Source organism: Tachysurus fulvidraco, chromosome 4 (genome assembly GCF_022655615.1).
Source record: "Tachysurus fulvidraco isolate hzauxx_2018 chromosome 4, HZAU_PFXX_2.0, whole genome shotgun sequence".
Lineage (NCBI taxonomy): Eukaryota > Metazoa > Chordata > Actinopteri > Siluriformes > Bagridae > Tachysurus > Tachysurus fulvidraco.
In genome coordinates this window covers 27,357,246-27,365,939 of record NC_062521.1, presented here as the reverse complement: position 1 = coordinate 27,365,939, position 8,694 = coordinate 27,357,246, and the positions used below count along the sequence as shown (strand labels likewise).

At 39.2% G+C, this 8,694-nt stretch overlaps 1 protein-coding gene across 4 annotated transcripts in view; it reads right to left on the bottom strand.

Moving 5' to 3' along the window:
• The window catches only part of LOC113662826 (zinc finger protein 850-like), a 41,279-nt gene that overhangs the window by 19,527 nt on the left and 13,058 nt on the right, over positions 1-8,694 (bottom strand). For all 4 annotated transcript variants that reach the window (XM_047812569.1, XM_047812564.1, XM_047812560.1 and 1 more), the window contains exon 2: positions 5,600-5,711. The gene's annotated coding sequence lies outside the window, so the exon portion shown is untranslated. The remainder of the gene's footprint in view (positions 1-5,599; positions 5,712-8,694) is intronic.

Sequence of the window (8,694 nt, the reverse complement as noted above, 5' to 3'; positions counted from 1 at the left end):
GATTACTGTGTTTGTACATTTGCTTCTGCTTGTGAATGCGTGCATTTTCATTACATGTTACAGTATTTTCTGACATAAATACGTGTTGTGTGTTAGGATTACTAGTTTGTCACCTTATAATCCTGCTCTGTTTAATAAAATACGAAACAATAATCTAGCAGAATTTTCCTCTTATATGTGACCTCTCAGTCACCTCAGTAAAGTCAGATCTTATCAAGCACGTGCACCCACACTAAAGTTCCCATCAATTTAACACATAGAATGTTTATGGCAGGAACATATGTGGTATGAATGTTTATGGTAAGGACATTTCCTCCTGTTCTCTCTCTCTCCCTAGTCTGACACACTCATGATATTTAAAATGTCCACTACAGATATAACTAATCCTGTCTGGAGAGTGAGATATAAAGACCCACTGGAGACCTGGAAGCAGAAGTGGAGAATGAAACATGTTTGGGCTGTTGGACGGAAATTCATTCATTCATTCATTCTCTAACGCTTATCCGAACTTCTCGGGTCACAGGGAGCATGTGCCTATCTCAAGCATCATTGGGCATCAAAGCAGGATACACCCTGGACGGAGTGCCAATCCATCGCAAGGCACACACACACTCTCGTTTACTCATGCAATCACACACTATGGACAATTTTCCAGAGATGCCAATCAACCTACCATGCATGTCTTTGGACCGGGGAGGAAACCGGAGTACCCGGAGGAAACCCCCGAGGCACGGGGAGAACATGCAAACTCAACACACACAAGGCGGAGGCGGGAATCAAACCCCTAACCCGGTAGTAGTAGTAGTAGTAGTAGTAGTAGTAGCCTTTATTGTCACTGGTCACAAGTACCGTGAAATTAGCCATCAACCTGTCCAACATACAATACATACAATATGACAAGGGGGGGACAGGACAGGAAGACAGGGAATTTGAAAAGAAATACAGCATAACATGAGGGAAGGGAGGAGAAAAAAAACAACCCCCAGACTATACTCCAGAGGAAGTACAGTGTGGGAACAGGAAAAACACCTCAGCAACATAAGCACATAAACAGTACGCCATAAACACACGACTTGCAACAGGGGAGGGGAGTGGGGGGTGGAGGTCATCCAGCACAGGCAAACAGCCATCAGGGCCTGCAGCCTTTCTACGGCGCTGGTCACAGACCCGCTTGTCAGACTGGCGGTACGAAGCGGCGAAGGCGTGGGGTGGGGGTGGGGGGGTGTGAGTGCATATCTTTATATATGTGTGTGTGTGTAAAAGTGTAGGCCTGGAGAGTCGTCGCTCCCCACTCTTGGTGCCTTAGTCCGCAAGATTGTCATAGCGATACACAACAAATTGCCATGGAGACAACCTTGATTAGGTCCTAGAGAGAGTCAACAATCAGCAGGTGTCTGTGAAAGTGGGGGAAGGAACGCAAGAGAGTCTCGCTGCAGTGCTCTGCCGGGGGAGTTGTTGTTCCAACAGCGGCCTTGGCCAAGGCCAGTGCTGGTTGAGGGGAGCCAAAAGCAGATAAGATTGGGATTGTTTGGTCTTGGAGCGAGTAGACGCGTTCCAATTTACACGACTACTCTCTTAGTCCATTCTGGTCTCCATTTTTCTTTCCAAAGCGGTATCCAAAGCAGTGAGCTTTACCGTGATGTTATCCATATTGCGGTTATTAGTCCCAGTCTCAGTGCTGACCGCTCTGCCCACTGCATCAATCATGATGGGCAGCCTTGGGAGAATTTGAAAAGCTGTTACCGTTTTCTGATTTCGGCAATAATAAATCTTTCCCTGAAGATTGAACATATTTACTTACATTAACAGTCCCCCGTCCACAATTACACTCTCAACAAAACATCCATGGGCAACCTAGGGGCTCAATCAAATATAAAAAAGAATGGTGGTTTGCCGGTAGTCTCGTGTCAAGTGCAGCTGCATGCCAAATAGATTTAGATCTTGGGGGCAAAGACCTTAGATTACCAAGAGTCCTTTTGGTTTGAGTGTTACCCATAGGGTGATATGGTGTAGTATGAGATTTGTCAACACCTGATAATAATTTTAACATTTCCACAATCATAGAACTTTAAAATTCTATAAAAAAATTGCTCTCCTTTTTGAATGCATCATACTCAACACACATCTCATACACTGAATCACATACAGTTTTATGTCTTCATAGAATTCCAGTAAAGTCATTGTTTCAACAGCCAGAGTGCAGTGCTGTCGTCACCTTGCAGCCCTGCCAGGATCAAGCCTCTTAACTCTGCCAGAACAACATACTGGAAGGTCCTTTTCTTGGGAGTTGAATACTTAGACACATGGTAAAGTATGAATAAACTGATTGTGAATTTGTAAAAATGTTGGCACACCCCTGAGTTCTCATCTACCAAACTATAAAACTTAATTTAAATGTCACTATAGGTGTTCATTCCATCCAAATATAACTTTTCAGAGTTTGTTTTGGAATCCCCCCACCATTACATAAATGGGCTTTTGGATTCCTTATTCAAAAGCAACACTAAGTTTTGCCACAAGACTTCTAGCAGCAATGTGGCCAACAAACCTTTTGTCAAACTACTTAAAATATACATCATTAACAAATCTTTTTAAAAAACTGGTATATCTTTATATAGATATCTATGTCACATCACTAAATTTCCTTTAGCAAACTATCCAATGGCATATTAATTTCAAACCCTATTAACCTTTTATAACCTATTAACCTAAAAACATGCTCAAATTGTCTCATAATAATAAAACATTTACTGTCATTACAGAATATTTACTGTCATGATGTGCTTGTTAATGCATATCCATTTTTCTATACATTTATTATGTCAATATTTGCTACATTTAAAATTTGACATCACATTAATAAAACTTGGAATATTTATTTATTTATTAAAGATAAATAAATAAGTAAATAAATATTTATTTATTAAAGATAAGCTACAGTTATTTTTTTCTCTCACTTTTAAAAATTTATTTTTTTAAAATGATAACATTGAACAATTTATAGAACGCAAATAAAACAGTCTTATTTTACAGTCTTAGTTTTTATTTAATATATACACTTTGTATGCAGTTCTTTTTCAATTAAATATATAGTTTCATTACCAAACAAAACAAATCAATTGCACAATATTAATATTAATTAATATTAAGCATTTATCACAATTGAAATGTACAGCATTTCTTTGTTTAAAGAAAAACAATCTTACCATGTTAACATTATCTTTTTTAAACACCAGTAATTTCACTAGCGAAAGATTTTCAAAAACAAACAGAAACCCAAAATTGCTCAGAACAGAACTTGAGGCCTTGGATGAATTCACCAGACATTATTGGTGCAAAATTGTCTCAAATTTCAAATGTTTCTAAAGCGCATACTTTGTCCTAAATAGTGAGAAATAGTTCTCTTTTTTCTCCTGTGTGAATGTGCTGGTGTGTTCTGAGAGTGGTTTGTTTTGTGAAGCACTTCAGTCCTGAGTGAATTCACAGGTGTTTTTGAAAACTGGTTTGTTGTTTCAAATTTTTTTCCTTGCATGAGTGAGTTGATGCCTTTGAAGAACACAATTTTGAGAAAAACACTTCCCACACTGTGAGCAGTAATGCGGCTTCTCTCCTGTGTGAATCCGCTGGTGGGTTTTAAAAGAACTATTATGTGTAAAACTCTTCCCACACTCTGTGCACTGATACGGTTTCTCTCCTGTGTGAATCCGCTGGTGGATTTTAACAGTCGCTTGTTGTGTAAAACTTTTCCCACACACGTTGCACTGATACGGCTTCTCTCCTTTGTGAATGCGCTGGTGTTTTTTAAAAACACTATTATGTGTAAAACTAATCCCGCACTCTGGGCACTTATACGGCTTCTCTCCTGTATGAATGCGCTGATGGACTTTGAGACTTCCTGGTTCTGAAAAACGCCTCCCACACTCTGAGCACCAATATGGCTTCTCTCCTGTGTGAATGCGCTGGTGTTTTTTAAAAGCACTATTATGTGTAAAACTAATCCCGCACTCTGGGCACTGATACGGCTTCTCTCCTGTATGAATGCGCTGATGGACTTTGAGACTATTCAGCTGTGTAAAACTCTTCCCACACTCTGTACACTGATGTGGCTTCTCTCCTGTATGAATGCGCTGGTGTTTTTTTAAAGTCACTTCTTGTGTAAAACTAATCCCACACTCTGGGCACTGATACGGCTTCTCCCCTGTGTGAATGCGCTGATGGACTTTGAGATTTCCCGGTTCTGAAAAACCCCTCCCACACACTGAGCACCAATATGGCTTCTCTCCTGTGTGAATGCGCTGATGGACTTTGAGAGTATTCAGCTGTGAAAAACTCTTCCCACACTCTGTACACTGATACGGTTTTTCTCCTGTGTGAACCCGCTGGTGGTCTTTAAAAGCAGCTAGTTGTATAAAACTCTTCCCACACTCTGTGCACTGATACGGTTTTTCTCCTGTGTGAATGCGGCAATGTAGTTTGTGAGTATTCTGATCATTAAACCGCATCCCGCAGTCTGTGCACTGATAAGGTTTTTCTCCAGTGTGAATCCGTTTATGTACATTGAGAGTACTTTTCCGTGTGAAACTTTTCCCACACATTGAGCAGAGGTGATTTCTCTCCTTGCCATTTTTTGCACCAATCCGTTTTTGACGGCGTTTAGTGTCATGAGAACCAGACGGTGACATTTCATTCTGTAGTGGAACATTATACAAAAGCAAGAATAAATTAGACACCTAATTTTAAATAGAATTTTATGTAGCAACTTAAATAAATAAACAAACAAACAAACTAATAAATAAAAAAAAATAGATCCTATGAACAGCCATCAAAGAGGCTTCAAACATTAAAGATTCAGATTAGTTCATGGTTAATATTTTGTGCAGCTTTTCCTCAACTGAACACATTTAAAGTGTGTTGTTCCACAGTCACAAAAAAATCCATGAAACTGGTCCAAATACAAACAGTTTCTGATTATTTTGTCTCTAGTTAACTATTATAGCTTCATTTCCTTTAGTAACAATAGCCAATAGAACATTGAGTAATTCCCTGAACCTATTAACTTTTTTAAAAAGATGCTCAAATTTTACACATTTTTGCATAATTTAAAACCTGGTAAAGAATAGACATGAATTATTCATTTAGAATATACACTCCTTAGATAATATATAAAATAAGCAAATGTAATTAGAATAGTTATAGAAAATATGTTTTAGTTTATTAAAAGAAAGATAAAGTGGAAATGAGCTGAAATGAGCTGCGACTCAGCTTTCTTTTGTTCTAATCTCACATCAGTCTTCTTTCCTAAAAAGAGGCTAAAATAAGAATACAGGGTACAATGTGAAATTGTCTTTTAAGATGGTAGAATGTTGTGGATTTAAACAGTTTCACTAGGCATGTCTGCAATACACTTTGATATATTAATGTTTGCTTTATTGTATGTTTTATATGTATTTGTTATTTTTGACATTTTTTTCTTCACATTATTCCTAAATTACATTGATCAAACTTTGCATCTGGTACAGTATACAGAATGTACACTTTTTGCAGTATATACACTCTGAAAAAAAAATTTGTGAATTTATTTATTTAAAGAAAGCCTTACCAAGTGTAAATGAACTGCGATGAAAGCTCTTCCCAGAAATCCCAGTAGCTTCCCAGCAGTCTTCTTTCCAATAGACTAAAATCAGAGTACAGGGTGTCTTCTTAAAATATTTCTGGGGAGAAAAGTCACAGGATAATCCATCAACAATCGTTAAACACCATTAGACTCATATCATCCGAGTCTGACATCACATGAACCAAATTATACTAAACCAATAATTCAAAATTAACAGTATAAACATTGGTGGATGTGTCTGTGTGTGTGCGGGCAGAACAAAGTCTGATAGTCTAGATGTAGATGCAGACTCGCAGTGCTTAACTTTAGGGAATGCTTCAAAACCTTCTGCTGGGTGGGAGAGTGACAAAAATACAGTGGATAGATGAAGTGAGTGTGAAAAATGTCTTGAATAAATTTCAGTTTTCTCTATTAATGTTTGCAGTATTATTGAACATTAACTGTAACAAAATGTTATCATTTAAACTCATTTACCCAGCCCAAACAGATTAGGTAATATTGAAGAGTCAGTATAATGACAGCATTTAAGAACAACATAAATCAGTAATAAAATGTAGATGGCATCATAATTAATAGTGCACTTACAACCATATTCCTGCTAGTAGGGGAACAGAGTACATTGTTAAACATATACTCAGGAAGTTTTTTCCCTTTCTGTGAACATTTGCCCACAGTGAATAGGACTCAAGCATTAGCCAAGATACTAAAACTAGTATCTAATGATTTAGTGCTACACAGTAAAAAAAAAAAATCGGGTGTTAATATTTCAGAATAAAGTTATTTTGACCCAGATAGAGGATTTTCAACAGTTTGTGGAGTAAAGTTGCTCAATCAGTGGAGTTAAAATTGAATGTAAAAATCTGCAGAAATGCAGCAACAATTTCAACTCTACAGCAGTGATGAATCCCCGCCACTCTGCTGTGTTGTGCTGTGCAGAACAGAATGAATGTCCAGGACAAAACAAATGATATCACCACAGTCATAGACAAATTCATAAACAATCTTACACAATCAGTCCAGGAGTGTGTTAATATATATTCTGAATAGATCAATGCCCTCATAGGTCCCAGTCGGAACTGTATATGTTCTTAAGGAGTTTGCTGCCCCAACCCCAAACACCAGTCACCCTTTAAGTCCTTACATGGTAGAGGTCAGAAGAAGGACATGTCCAGCAAGAAGCAAGACCTACATTATTGTGTTAAGTGGAACTTGACCTAAGTGCTGCTAACTTGTGCACGTACAGCTCACTTAACACAAGCAGAAATGGAATGAAAGATACATGCTTCAAGAACCAAAACAATGCAGTATTAGGGTGGTTGACATGACAAGTGATTTTAATATAACAGTGTAAATACTCACTAAAATTTGTTTTTTCTTACAACAATCATATGTAAATGAAGCAAATTACTGTATTTTATGTTGTAGTTTTACTTTTGGCTTTTATGACAAATGTCCTGCAGTGTGACTGTAACATAAATGAGACATGAAATATAAACAGATATCAAATAAACTACACAGGAAAAATGGCAGAGTAATTTTTCTGGAGACAATATTCTTTTCCTCAAAAATAGTAGCTTTTGCTCTATTTTGAGTGTACAGAATAAAATGTGTCAGTAGAGTGAGAGCAAAATTACAGAGTAATTAAAGACTCCTCCCCATTGTCTCCTCACAAAGTTTAATTTATTCGCCATTACTTTACACAGTCATCCAGCGTTGCAGACTGTGGAATCAGAAGCGAAGGCGCATTTCTATGAGATGTAAGTAACTACATTTTTAAGTATAATTATTTATTTTAGTTTTGAGCCTGTTTTGTATATCAATATCCGGATCAATTTTCATTTTAGAATAAAATTATAGATAGAGGGAAGAGAGACCCCAATGATCTTCTCCGCTGTTCTCACTATCCGCTGCAGGGTTTTGCGATCCGAGATGGTGCAGTTCCCAAACCAGACAGTGATGCAGCTGCTCAGGATGCTCTCAATGGTCCCTCTGTAGAACATGGTCAGGATGGGGGGAGGGGGATGTGCCTTTCTCAGCCTTCGTAGGAAGTAGAGAAGCTGCTGGGCTTTCTTGGTGATGGCGCTGGTTTTGAGTGACCAGGTCAGGTTCTCCGCTAGATGAACACCAAGAAATTTGGTGCTCTTGATGATCTCTACAGATGATCCATCGATGTACAGCAGAGAGTGTTCGCTCTGTGCTCTCCTGAAGTCCACAACCATCTCTTTAGTTTTGTCCACATTCAGAGAAAGGTTGTTGGCTCTACACCAGGCAGTTAGTTGTTGCACCTCCTCAATGTATGCTGACTCATCGTTCTTGTTGATGAGACCCACCACGGTCATGTCATTGGCGAACTTAATAATATGATTCGATCTGTGCAATGCTGCACTGTCGTGAGTCAGCAGAGTGAACAGCAGTGGACTGAGCACACAGCCTTGAGGAGCTCCAGTGTTCAGTGTGGTGGTGCTGGAGATGCAGTTCCCGATTCGGACTGACTGAGGTCTCCCAGTCAGGAAGTCCAGGATCCAGTTGCAGAGGGAGGTGTTTAGTCCCAGCATGCTCAGCTTCCCAATCAGGTGCTGAGGGATGATTGTATTGAATGCTGAACTAAAGTCTATGAACAGCATTCGTACATAAGTGTCTTTATTGTCCAGAAGGGTGAGGGCTAAGTGGAGGGCTGTGGCAATGGCATCATCTGTGGAGCAGTTTGGACGATACGCGAACTGTAGGGGTTCCAGTGAGGGTGGTAACTAGGTCTTGATGTGCCTCATGACGAGCTTCTCGAAGCACTTCATAACTATGGGTGTGAGTGCAACGGGACGATAGTCATTGAGGCAGAACACTGTAGACTTCTTTGGGACAGGAACGATGGTGGTAGTTTTGAGGCACGTAGGAACAATGGCGCTGCTCAGGGAAATGTTGAAGATGTCCCTAAAGACATCCGCTAGCTGTTTTGCACATTCTCTGAGCACCCTGCCAGGAATGTTGTTTGGTCCAGCAGCCTTCCGTGGGTTAACTCTGCATAGAGATCTCCTCACGTCGGCCGTGGATAGACAGAGTACCTGATCGTTGGGACAAGGGAT